This window comes from Rattus norvegicus, chromosome 2, assembly GCF_021556685.1.
Source record: "Rattus norvegicus strain SHRSP/BbbUtx chromosome 2, alternate assembly SHRSP_T2T, whole genome shotgun sequence".
NCBI lineage: Eukaryota > Metazoa > Chordata > Mammalia > Rodentia > Muridae > Rattus > Rattus norvegicus.
Window position 1 is genome coordinate 229,292,182 of NC_141535.1, and position 13,786 is coordinate 229,305,967.

A 13,786-nucleotide genomic window follows, 5' to 3' on the forward strand; every position below is an offset into this window, starting at 1 on the left:
AGTACAAATCAATTTTGTACGTTTTCTTATGTGAACCATGAAGAAGCTGGCATAAATACATAACCAATCCTAATCAGAAGGAAATATCAAACCAAAACTGTGGAGTGTGTGTGTGTGTGTGTGTGTGTGTGTAGCATAACTGACCTATACTCTGAAAATTCACATATTTCAAAAGACAGAAAGCTATTGAAAATCGTCACCTACAATGTTCAAAACATGTTTATGTATGGCTCTGGCTTAATTTGTGAGCGTCTTCTGTCATGAGTCTTTACCCCTCTTCGTAATCTCTAATTGCCTAGTTGTCAGCTGAATACGTTGCAATTTCAATTTCATCCTTACAGTTTCTTCATCATTCTTTCCTCCTGACCTCCTATCATTCCTTTCTTCTTCTCCTTCTCCTCCTCCTTCTTCTTCACCATTGGCAAGGCAGCATTTACTTTTACAAAAGAGTGTGTTGCTTCATTCAAGCAGCAAGTGCAGAGCAGGAAATGTGATCGGTTTCTATCGTAACTCCAGTGTAGTGTGTCTTTTCCCCACTGGGTGGAGTCTGATCCCATATGCTTTGGAAGTTGCCTAATTTTCAAACAATCAGAGGGAAGGAAATGAAGAAAATAAGGAACCAGGTCAGGCACTCCAGGCCACCAAGTTTCAAGAGTGCAGTCCTTTGTGGAAACACCATTTTACAAGGAGGTGACGGTTCAAAAGTAGCCTTCCAAAGGTTAAGTTTCCTGTAGGTCACTTCTGATAGAAAATACATTACTTCTATTACCCTCAGTCTTTCCGATAAAAATTTAAAAATCGACCCAAGAGGAAACCTGAGTTTAGAGAAAAACAAGGCAGGAAAGCTGTAAATGTTGGCAGCCACTAGAAGGGAAACAGAAAAGAGGGAGACAACCACACCGTTGGCACCTGAGGCTTCTTGTCTACATGGCAAAAGGATAAAGGGCATAGGAGAAATAGTGACAAAACTCAGAGTGGCAGGGAAAGCCTTTGGCCAGTACTGGGGAGAGAGGGGCATAAAGAAATGTAACATGGGGCTGAAGAGATGGCTCAGTGGTTAAGAGCACTGACTCCTTCCAGAGGTCCTGAGTTCAAATCCCAGCAACCACATGGGGCTCACAATCATCTGTAATGGGGATCCGATGCCCTCTTCTGGTGAGTCTGGAAACAACTACTCTGTGTGTGTGTGTGTGTGTGTGTGTGTGTGTGTGTGTGTGTGTGTGTGTGTGTGTGTGTAAAATAAAAAGAGATGTGAAGTTACATTCTTCTGAGTTAGGACTACACCTTAATGATCTCTGCAGGCAGCTCCCGGTTTTGGTCCTTTCATGATATGGTTGGACAGCTGTACTAACTGTAGCCCAGGCTGGCCTTGAATTATGCCAGCCCTACCTCAGCTTCCCAAATGTTAGTACTTCAAATGTGGGATACCACACTTGATTCTATTTCTTTAAGATCCAGCCTAGCACTAAGACTACTTAGCCCATTAAACTTTTGCTGACCTTCTGGGTTCCAGTTAATCAATATCTAACAATGTCTATTCTGTGCTACTTCTAAACCGAGGACACAGTGCTGTTGTTACAGTTAGCAACAATTTTAGGTAACATTTACTTAAAAAAAAAAAGTCAGGGGGCAGAGATGACTTCAGAGCTAGGAGGCTTACTAGCCTTGCAGAGGACAGTTCCCGACACCCACATTAGATGACTCAGCGTTGCCTGTAAATCCATCTCTAGGGTTTCCTGATACAGGTGAAATCTGGGTGCTCTCGAAGTTCTCGGTCTGGTTAATAAAAGAATTTAATCATAGATTCAAATAGAAGCTCAAGGGCAATTTTATTAGAGTTTAAAATAGAAAACTTCAGGGCAATCAAGATGTAAACTTCTGTAGCTGCCCATAAGATAGGAGAGAAGGAAAAAGCCATAATATTTAAACTGGCAAATCAGACCAGCAAGCGGCCACATTGAGGGTGGGGTTGGGGCTTTAAAGAGAGAGAGAGAGAGTAAGGAAGCCCAAAATATTAGAAAATCTAGCATCAAAAAAAAAAAAAAAGAAAGAAAGAAAGGAAGGAAGAAAGAGAGAAAGAAAATCTAGCGTCTTAGTGAAAGTATGTTTCTGAAAGAGAGAAAAAAAACAAAACAAACAAACAACAAAAAAAAAGGCTTTGTTCTATAATTCAGCCTGGAAATGGATTGACACGAATTTTGTGTTAAATATAACTCTGTCGTCGGAAATGGAGTGCTGAAGGTAAATGTCAGTCAAGCCCAGCAACGTTTCATTGGAAATACGTGGTTCACATCTGGTTTCCCTCAACGCCATCAAGCCTATTAAGATGGCAGGTAGCATGGTCTGGCCCGGTTGGGTTGGCAAGAGGCCCAGAGGATTTACTTCCTCTCCACGACACAGTCTACAGCATATCACAACACAATTCCAAGATCGATTACAGACAAGTTGAACTAAAAGTAATTTTTCAAGTGGGTTTGTAGCTAAGGTGTAGAGTCGGCCCTGCTCTGGTTTTCTGTCTTGAGTGCTTGCAATAAAGACGGGAAACTGAGTCACTGGACTTAAGCAAAACTATAGCATATTTGACATATACATCATCAATTCAATGCAAACTTCAAACTTTCTCACTTTTTAAAACTCTTTTCTAAAAGATTAATTTATTTCACGCATGTGAACACACTGTCGATGTCCTCAGACACACCAGAAGAGGGCATCGAATCCCCATCACAGATGCTTGTGAGCCACCATGTGGCTGCAGGGAATCGAACTCAGGGACTCTGAAAGAGCGCTCAGTTCAGTGCTCTTAACCGCTGGGCCAGCTCTCCAGCCCCAAACGTTCTCATTTTAACTATGAAAGATATATATATTATCTATAGGGTAGAAGACACTGCTAGGAGCTAGCCCTTGGTTACTCAGAGTTGACAGCCCTTGACAGTCCGCGGATATTTATAGCAATGGCTTAGCAAGAAGAGAGAGGAAACACTACCCGTTTTCATACTTCCAACTTGGCTGCAAATTGTACTAAGGATCTGTTATGTCTTCCGAGTAGACGGTTTAGATAAGCACACAATACTGAATGGGCTTGGAAATAAAAGACGAGCATCTATTTGGCAAATACATCTGCCGGCTTCCGACAGACACCTCTGTCACAGCCTTACACTGTGTGGCAGTGCTCAGCTCGCTGCGTTCTGTTGGTCCCTGTCTTAGCAAAGTGGTTCTCTTTGGCCGTTGCTTTCTAGTTAGTGTTTGTGAAGCTTCACACAGCCACACCATGTAGCATGTAAATCAGGATTTTATAGTAGGCATTCATAGGCATTGATTTATGGCAGGGCTGTGTTTCAGCTGTATTCTGGGCATGTCTAAAAGCCATCGAAGAGTTGAAATCCGTGGGGCACTGGCTAAGAGGTTCTCAAAGAAGAGGTCAAGCGTACCACCAAGGTCAGGATGCCTTTGTGAGAACACAACTTCATCCCTGTGAGTACAGCTGCTCCTGTGAGAATGGCCTTGGGGACTATGCGATGCTATTTAATCTAACCGTGATTCAAAAGCTAGCAACAGGCAACCTTGGATTGCCCATCCACTTTGCTTTGTTTTAGCCCAGTCTCATCAACATCACAATGAATAATATGACACAAGCTCCTTTTCCACCTCACAATAAAACCGTGTTTCTCTTCCAAACACTAGCTACGTTCAGGCACGTTCTTTCTCAGTAACAGCCTTTGTAACAAGAATCTCAGTAATGCATCTCTAGGGATTCTCAAGTGATTCTGTGTTCATTACTGTTGAGGTCTTTTATAACAATGAACAGCACTGAATTGTAAGTCCTAGCATCATTTTTAATTTAAACCATTGGCATTATTTATAAGCCCTTGATCCTGCATTTCTATAAACTAAATAAGAGTAGATAAAATGCTTCTGCGAAACTCCGAAAAGTCCAGGACCAACGAGACAGCCTTCCAGGGCTTCCACCCTACTTGAGAAGAAATAAAAACAGACACCGCTGACCGGAGAAGTGACATGCTCCTGACAGTATGGTGGGATGAAAATATTTAGAAGAATCAAATTGTCATCTTCTATCTCTCTCAAGAAAAAACGTGTTTGATGAATTCGTGGCTTATTAGCAAAGCCTTCCTGTGAGTGTTGTCAGCAACAGGCAAAAGACTGGAACTGTCAGAGGACTGGCCTGGCTGGGGGAGGGGCAGCAGTGTCTATGGATTCCTGGGAGGCAGGCGTAGACTGCCCAAAATAAAGCCATAGTTGAAACGTAAAGCAGTGCCGTACTGAAACACTACCGACTTGGACGCTCAGCCAACACGAGCTTATTTCTCACAGTCAAAGAGGCCAGGAATTCGCAATTATGGTGTTGGCAGGTTTCATTTCTTCAGAGGCCTTTCTTTGGGCTGGTAGACGACCGCCTACATAATTACAACTTCTCTATTTGTCGATGAACTATTATATTACTCATAAAATGAGTTTAACCGGTAGCCTGGGTCCCAGGTCTCGCCTGCTACCGTGGCAATGCCAAAGCCAGCAGCAGCAGTGGCATTGGTGGCGGCAGCGGGGTGGGTGGGGGGGTACGGGGGGGGTGTAGACAGCAGGCAATCCTGGGCGGCTAAGATGTGCAGTAGGAATGGCAGAGCCTGGCCTACTATGCAAGTCTAAGTTCCAGCAATGAATGCTTCCGGAGAGAAAACTCTTCCCCAGAATGTTACAGCTCAGTAAAACAGCCACTCCCAGACGATTCTCAGTGTGGATGGGGACTTGATAAACATTGAGGAGTAGGGTGCGATAGGGGTAGACGCTTCCCATTGGCTCAGTATGAGATGCTAGCGCAGGCGTTTTCCCGGTGACTGATTGCTATCTATGGGCCTCCCAGTGGGTGTGTTGGTTACCTGTTCCAGAGCAGGTAGAGTTTGGCAGGGAGCTGGCCCCTTGCCTACCATACTCAGTTCTGAATTTCACAGCGTTCGGGCTAACTCAACCTTACCAGCTTTTCTGTCTGACGGCATAGCTCACTTGCCCCGCCCACAGTTTACACTAACTGCTATAACTGTCTTCAAGTCCCAGTACTTTAAACTGCTGGACCTGGCAGCAAGCACCTTTAAGCCCAGCACTTGGGAGGCAGAGACAGGTGCATCTCTGTGACTTGGAGACCATCTTGGTCTACATGAGAATTTCAGGGCTACATAATAGGGACTCTGTGTCAAAAAATGATAGTCAAAATTTTTTTCTTTTTTCTTTTTTTTTTTTTTTTTTTTTTTTTGGAGCTGGAGACTGAACCCAGGGCCTTGCGCTTGCTAGGCAAGCGCTCTACCACTGAGCTAAATCCCCAACCCCGATAGTCAAATTTTTAAGAGTTTATTTCTTCCTTACTCAAAGACTAGTAGATGGTTTGCCATGGAGTTGCAATCTTAATCAGACGGGCTATAAGGTCTCAATGGTAGACCAGAGCATGAGTCGATCACCCCCTTGGCTTGTAGGCAGAGCACACCAGCCTGTTCCCATGGGCTAGTACCCATATTCCTCCTATTAGATTCTAAGAGAACCTAGTGATAAGTCTGTCAGGGCTCAACTTCTTTCTTTAAAGAACAATAAACAAAACCGAGGGCAGCTAGGATTTAGCCCAGAAGCAGGGTGCTTGCCTCCAATATGGGGGGGGGGGGGGTTGATTTTGTTCTCAGTATCAGAATAAGAGAGGAAAGAAGGAAGGGAATGAGGGAGGGAGGGAGAGACAGAAGAAAGGAGGGAGGGAGGAGGAAGGAAGGAAGGAAGGAAGGAAGGAAGGAAGGAAGGAAGGGAGAAAAAAGAGACAACACTAAAAACAATAATGCCCACCTCATGTGGAGAAAATTCATTAAAAAAATGTAAAGTGGGGGTTGGGGATTTAGCTCAGTGGTAGAGCGCTTGCCTAGCAAGCACAAGGCCCTGGGTTCAGTCCCCAGCTCCGGAAAAAAAAATGTAAAGTGGCATACATTTAATCTAACATTATAAGTGCTCAATAAATGTTCATTTGCCCACTGTCATCAGTAGCAATAGGTATCAGACAGACCTATCTACCCCACCCCATCCTCCTTGCAGGGAAGTAAAATCTGCTGGCCTCCTCTAGGGTCCTCAGCTGGGTAAGTCCTCCCTCGTTACAACTGGACGCAGCTAACATGGAGTTGGAGTCCTTAGCATTCTCCTACTATTATTCTCTGCCACGCACAGAAGCTCCAGCAGAGGCTTGGGGAAGCTCACTGGCATCAGAAATGCAGTGGTTAAAAGCTAGATTAACGGGCTAAAATCCTAGGGTTGTGCTACTGGGTACATGATCCCAGAAACATCGCTCCATGTTAGTCATCTTCCCCTCCTCCTCTGTGAAGTGGGACTATGATTTCAAAGTTTGAAGAGACTAAAGACGAAATACTTGAAACAATTCTGGCCCACAATTACCTCGAAGTAAAAGCTGCTGTTTTTATCATCATCATCATCATCATCATCATCATCATCATCATCATCATCATCATCATTTCGCGGTTGTAGAGTCAACTGCCTTGTGAGATGCCTGCAAGCCCCAACCCTAGCCACAACTTAGTTTTTAGGACAAGCGTACGCTTTGGGATACTAGCCTTACCTAACTGAGGTGGCCATAGTGGAACGACCACGTCACTATTCACTCTTACAAAGCTGAGTAGGTAACACACAAAGAAAAGCAGCTGAGTAGAGCTCATCAAGTGAAAAGGCCAAAGCCAGAGAAAAGGCAATGATCAGAAGCTCCAGGACAATGAAAGTCAAGAGTAGTCAGAAACTATGAATGGTGGGAGCTAAGAAAGACAATGGACGGACGCCAGTTCACTGCACAACAGCAGGAATGGCAGCTCTAGAGAGTAGCTGAGTTGCCAGAACCGTATAGGACGGCGCCCGCGACTCACAGCAGCAAGAGAGCACAGTGGCCAGCACTGGTAAAGACTGGACTGATCTGCATCGGCTCCGGTCGGGGAAGGGTCAGGCTCTAACACGGCTATTTGTCTTCTTTGATCTGGGAGAATAAGATCCTCCTGTCTCGTCTATATGGTTTGTGGTTTAAGAGAGCCGGCCACAGCAGTGACCGTGATTCATTGGGAACTCAGAAGCCAGCTCGGTTCTTTTCCCTGTATTAATAGTGTGGATGCAGAGGATGGGAGCCTCAGGGCTCAGAAACAGACATACAAAAGATGTTCTACTTCAGCCTGCACTCGTGTACCATCATCCCTCTACCCGAGGTGTATTTTATTCTTAGAGTGTGACTGAGACCTTGTCAGGATCCCTCAGGTCCCTGGACTTAAATCAAGATGGGTAGCAAAAAGCCCCACAGGTTTCTGGTCATCTTTTCAAGTTTTAAGGCAGATGAATTAGTGGTCAGTATTCAGGTTCTGGATTCTAAGCATAGAAATTGAATCTGATTCCAGGTAGTGGTGGGGCACACCTTTAATCCCAGCACTTGGGAGACAGAGGCCGGCACATCTCTGTGTGTTTAAAGCCAATCTGGTCTAGAGAGTGAATTCTAGGACAGCTAGGACTATACAGAGAAACCCTGCCCCCCCCAAAAAAACCAAATAAATTAATAATAATAATAATAATAATAATAATAATAAATATAAAAAGTAGAAAATACAATCTTCCACATTAAAAGGTAGATGGAGCAGCACACACTCACTATCCCTGCACCAGGCAGGCAGGGGAAGGAGAATCCCTGGTGCTTCCTGGCTAGGCAGTCTAGTCCAATCTGCGAGATCCAGGTTCATTGAGAGACACTGACTCCAGTGATAAAGTGGAGAGCAGTTAAGGAAAACACTGATCACATTGACCTTCAGCATGCTTGCGCGCTGCACACCGCACAAATGTGCGCGCGCACACACACACACACACACACACACACACACACACACACACACGCACACAGGGGGGGATCCTTCTGGAATGAAATCCACACTGATTGATAAAGCCGGATGACCTCTATGAGACAATGAATTTGGGTAGATTTCCCAAACTCTGGACAAGTCTTCAACAAGAACACATGCAATGTGGAAAGCTATAAACATAAAGAAAGATCATATTTCCAATGTATCCAGTTATGACAGGAGCGTCCAGATGGCCGCACAAGTCTTCCAAGATTCCAAAGATGACCTCTGATCTCGAGATTATCTTAGGTATCTACTTGCCCAGCTTCCTCTGCCTCGCTGATGTAAATGAGGCCACAGAAGGTGAAAGAACTCAGTAGTCTCTGGCTCATGACATCACCTCCACAACGCGGTTCCCTTTTTCAATCTCAGTTTCTCAGAGTGGTATCTCGCAAACACTGACTTCCCAACCCACCAGGCGCCTGCCAGCACTGTGCCTTTCTGCTACGTTGGAATGTCTGCTGGGTTCCCCTGATATCCAGGGAAGTCTGGGACCCCCTGCATGGACACCACAGGCACCAAGCTTCTACACATCTCACCTCTGCCTCTGTCTTCCACAAATTACTTCACCGCCATATGGTTCCAAACACCGCTACAAACGTACCGGAGAAGGAGGCCTCTCTTCTGGGATTCACTTCTGATAGGATAAATCTAAGCGCTTAGAGTGAAAAGCGTTTTCAGTTTTTATCACAGCTCACCCCTGTTCTAAGTCTCAGACATCCCCTCTGCAAACTTAAAAATAAGAATGAGCGGAATGATAGCCACCAAGTTGCCCGCAGGTCTGCTTTCCTCCTACGAAGGCATTCTTCCCAATGCACTAATCATTCCGAGCGCCGTGCTTCATCGGAGAGGCAACTGCCCTCGTGCATCCTGGTTCCAATGGTGTGAGACACTCCTGTTCTTGTCTGAAATTCAGCTAACTTCAAATTGGCATTTCCTGTTGTTTTAGATGCTATCAAGTCTCTTGGTCTTTCTGGTTATAAATGGCAGGTTAGAAGATCTTGGAGAAGGATTGGGGATTTAGCTCAGTGGTAGAACGCTTGCCTAGCAAGCCCAAGGCCCTGGGTTCGGTCCTCAGCTCCCCCCCCCCCCAAAAAAAAGATCTTGGAGATGGCTGGAGAGATGGCTCAGCAGTTAAGAGCACTGACTGCCCTTCCAGAGGTCCTGAGTTCAAATCCCAGCAACCACATGGTGGCTCAAGACCATCTGTAATGGAATCTGATGCACTGTTCTAGTGTGTGTCTGAAGACAGCTACAGTGTACTCATATATATAAATAAAAAATTTTCAAAAAAAAAAGTAGGAGAATTTCTGCTATGTTTGTTAGGTTACCTACTCAATTCAGTATAATATTGTAGGCTCATCAATTTTCAGCAAGTTTGTACAAATGCTGTCACAAATAATAAGTTGTTGCAGGGTCCCTGGCCTTAAAAGGACCCAGACCTCAGCAAGACTAATGTCAAGGTGGAAGCACCATTCAGTCCCTGGAACACAGCACAGAGGCAGCAACATCTGCCAGAACAACGACATAATCCATCAAAGTCCACAGTTCCTGGAAAGTCCCCGAACGTACTAACCTTGCCTTTTGTCTTTTTTTAGTTCTGCTTGTAGCTAACTGTTCTTGCTAACTGATGTGTCAACACAGGATGTGGGTTTTTGGCTTAAAAGCTAACCCTAAAAAAGGCTCAGGACTGCACTGGAGTCCTGAACATTCCGCGTAATTGCTGGCTGGCTAATAAAGAACTTCTATGGGCTTAACCCATGTTTAAGTAGTCTTTTCTGGTGCATACCTCACAACAAAGGCATCTGGCACTTGAATGTTCGAATAACTTGGAAAGCTGTCAATAATTAATGGAACAGGGAGAAAGAAAGAAAGAAAGAAAGAAAGAAAGAAAGAAAGAAAGAAGAGAAGAGAGGAGAGGAAGAAAGGAAGGAAGAAAGGAAGGAAGGAAAGAAAGAAAGGGAAAAGGAAAAGAAAGATTATGCCATGATAACCCATAGAAACTGACTAGATGAGATTTTCCTAGAATATTTTACCCAAACTAAACAAAATTAAATGGGACAGTGGGGAAGTTTGGATGAAATTACCAAAAGTGCTCACTGATGATTCAAGAACAATTCATTACAAACTAAGTGAAAGTTAACCTTAAGTCTGATTAAAATAAATAACTAATCCAGTTGATTAAATGGTTTTAGTCTGTATTGTTTAAATAGTTCTTGTCTATAAAAGGTAAAAGTAACTTTATTCATTAAATAAGCTCATCCTTCCTAGTTCTTCCTGAACTCTGGCTGGCTGGTTCAACTCAGCTGTTCTGACTCAAACTCCTCTCCAAGCTGACTGACTCAACCTGGCTTCTCTCAACTTCCCACTGAATTGCTCTGCTTGACCTCTTACTCTGGCCGTTTATTCCAATCTCTGACTCCCCCTCATTCTCTGGCTTGTTCTGTCTTCACCTGCAACCTGTCTCTGTAAAACTCTCCCAGTAAAACTGCCTTCCCTCTCTCCTTTGACTCATTCTGTCAAAAACTTTCTCTGGTTTGTCACTTTATCTGCCCCTCATTCAGACTTCACTTTCAAACATGACTGCTTCCTTCTACAAACTAACCTTACTGACATTGTTTGGGATTAAAGGTGTGTACTGAGAACACGCCTGTATTCCAGCCAGAGGGATTAAAGAAAGGTGTGTGTGTTGTTCCAGCAGATCACGCAGACCTAAGGGGTCTTTGGCTATGATAACTTGCCAGAGCAGCCACACTGATGAATTAAAAATCCTCTACAGTGAAGCACTTTTTATTTGTATATAGGAAGAACAGACCCAGACTTAATCTCAGTTTCTTCATCTACATTCTCAATTACAAAGACCACTCTGACTATATTCGGAGGGTATAATAGCTATATGGAATTAATAAAACCCAAGCAGTTGGTCACGCCTGTGAGAGATTTTCTTCTTAATTAAAGAATCTGACATGGGAAAACTCACTTCCAATCCAGACCTTTTGAGGTTGGGAAACCCATCTTTACTGGAGGAGTCAGTTCTTATTCTCCACACTGTCCCCAAAAGCCTTCCAACGGATTGTCCCTCCTTTCTACTTTCAGTTCATCTCTATCCACATTCCTGACTTCCTCTCACTCTCTGGTTTTTCCGTATGCTCACTCCCTGTCAACGGGCTGCTTGTCCCTCCTCCTGACCTACGGCTGACTTCATTCCACCTTGTTCACAATACACAGAAAACCTGCAGGTTAAAGGCATGCGCTAGGGCTGAGCCACACACAACTAGTAAAGGGTTTATCCAGGATCCAGTCTCACGCTGTGATAAAATATCTTGCAACACTCTTGAATTAAGGCGAGAGGACTGAGCCCGTCAGAGCCAGGCTGACTCCATGACAGGTTGCAAACTGGCAGTCTGAGAGACCAGGCCTGAGTTTTTGTTTCCCAGAAATGAGAACCTGGATCCAGGAATCTGTGGTCACCCAACCACAGCCTCAGGCAGCCAATCCAAGAACACCTTGTCATCTGGCCTGAAGCAAGACTAGGTAGCCAGAATGAGTAAGTGACCCCCCCAGGGAGGTCCCCAGAGCCTAACCAATTGGAGAGTCAGTCAGACCCCTAGAGACAGAGTTAACCAATCAAGGTAAAAACATACCCTCCCTGGAATTCCCCTAAACTGACAAGAAAAGCTGGGCCTGCGGACCCACTAGGGGTCTTCATTCCCAAATGGGGAGATCCCTGCGTGCAGGAAATTCAGCTGAATAAATGCTCTTTGCTTTTGCGTACGACTTGTGTCTGTAGCGTCATTCTTCAGCAATTCTTGGACCTGAACAAAAGGAGTGTGGCTAGGGTTGAGCCACAACACAGCTAAACACAGTCGTTTTTTCCAGTATGTAATCTCGGGGCCCACCGAGTGATTATATTATATTATATGCGAATATATATATTTTTTTCATTCTATCAGTTCTCTTCTTCTAGAGAACCCTGACTAATACAGAGGGATCTGTGAGGTGATGTCACAGGTGAGGCAGGTACAAGATAGAATGAGGCCTGTCCCTGGACGAGAAGGAAGAAGGATGGGCAGGAGAAAAGTTTGAAGGAAGAGGAGGAGACGGGAACGGAGAGGAGGAAGGAGAGAAGCCGTGGCGGAGACAATGTGGAAGCTGATGTTAAGATTCCACTCTGGGGTTGGGGATTTAGCTCAGCGGTAGAGCGCTTGCCTAGGAAGCGCAAGGCCCTGGGTTCAGTCCCCAGCTCCGAAAAAAAGAACCAAAAAAAAAAAAAAAAAAAAAGATTCCACTCTGTACCTTTACAGGTTGTTATGAATGTTCTTAAGGGATGGATGTGTACAGGGCTTTGTATGTTTAGGTGGGCAATTATATCTTACCAATTGGATCAGAGGTTATTGTATTGTGTTCTTTCATGTGCAGATTTAAGTGTAAGAAAGTGTGCGGCATCGAGAGACAAGGGCCGTTGCGGAGTTGGGATATGTGTTTCTGGCATGGAAACCTGCTTTGGGAACTAGATAAGTAGAGAGATTGCTGCCAGGCTCAGACAGAGGCCTTCGGCAGTGTGATATGGGATGGAGCAGTCAGGCTTTCTGACTGAGACTTAAGAGATCTAGCAGATATCTTGGGGCACTGTGGTGACGGACCTAGTGGGGGATAAAAAGACTGTTTTATTTTTTATATTTTTACAACAACGGGGATTCTCACATACAAAGCCAACAATAGATTCTGCAGCAGCTGGGTGTCCTCTCATCTGTCTCAGTGCTTACACCGTACTGGGAAAGTGGCATATCCTACAGTGAAGGAAACCAGTTCCCAAGGCGTGCCCTCCCCTCAACTTCCATGGCCCATCACAGCCCTGAGTTTTGTTACCTGTGCTTCTGGCAGATCATAAACTGGGGTTTCTTGAACCTCAAGTAGTTTGCTCAAGTGTCTCACAGAATGCAGGCAAACACTTCAACGTCTATAGGTCCATTACACGGGATAATTACGAATGGAATAGAAGAATTGCATGGGGCTGGGTGGTTGCAGGAAGAGTCGTGAAGCTTCCTCCATGAGATCTCTGGGCAACGTCACCCTGGCACATCGCTCCACGTATTAGCAGTCTGCAAAGTCTCAGAATCCTGACTGACTGAAGCTCAAACAACCATGTAGACGATGACCAAACACAGGTATGAACTCTTGTGGTCTGACCCCCTCCCCCAGCACAGCTGTAGCCATTTTGTTCCATGCCCGCCAGCTATTTCGTGTTCTCACTGTAACATGCCTGCCAGTCGTTGACACAGATGGCTCGAGGACGTGCTGACCACACACCCTGTTTAGTTCTGCATGTTCTGAATGTTCTGTATGGGGTTTGCTGCTAATCTTAAGAAATTCCATAAAGCTTTATGTACGACTGTCAAATCAAAGGTCAGTATGAACCGTTATGTCTAAAATAACTTGACTCAGAGCTGACCACTGGGCAGCCCTTCCTGCATCTACACGGGAGCTCACTTGGTGTTTTGTGGCTGACTCTGGCTACTAATAAGCCAAGAGTTATGGTTATAATACTCATGCTCTGTTATCTCAGTGTTCTGAAATCTCCTGTTCACCACCCATCTGCCCCTTACCTTACTCAGGACCAATGAGCTTAAGCTTAGCTGATAATTCTTTTTGTCTAGGAAGACAACTGCTCCCCTCCCTGCCCTTTAAACATCTGAGCATGGTTTCTCATATAAAAAGTCTACCCTGAGAGCAGACTAATGCCACAATCAGGTTTTTCCTTCTTGTGGTCCTAGACGTCCAGTATTATGGTGTGTGTTCAACAAAGATTCCTTGCTTTGTGCCAATTTCCTGAACCCCAAAAAGCTAACGCTGATAAGTCTTAGTGGCCT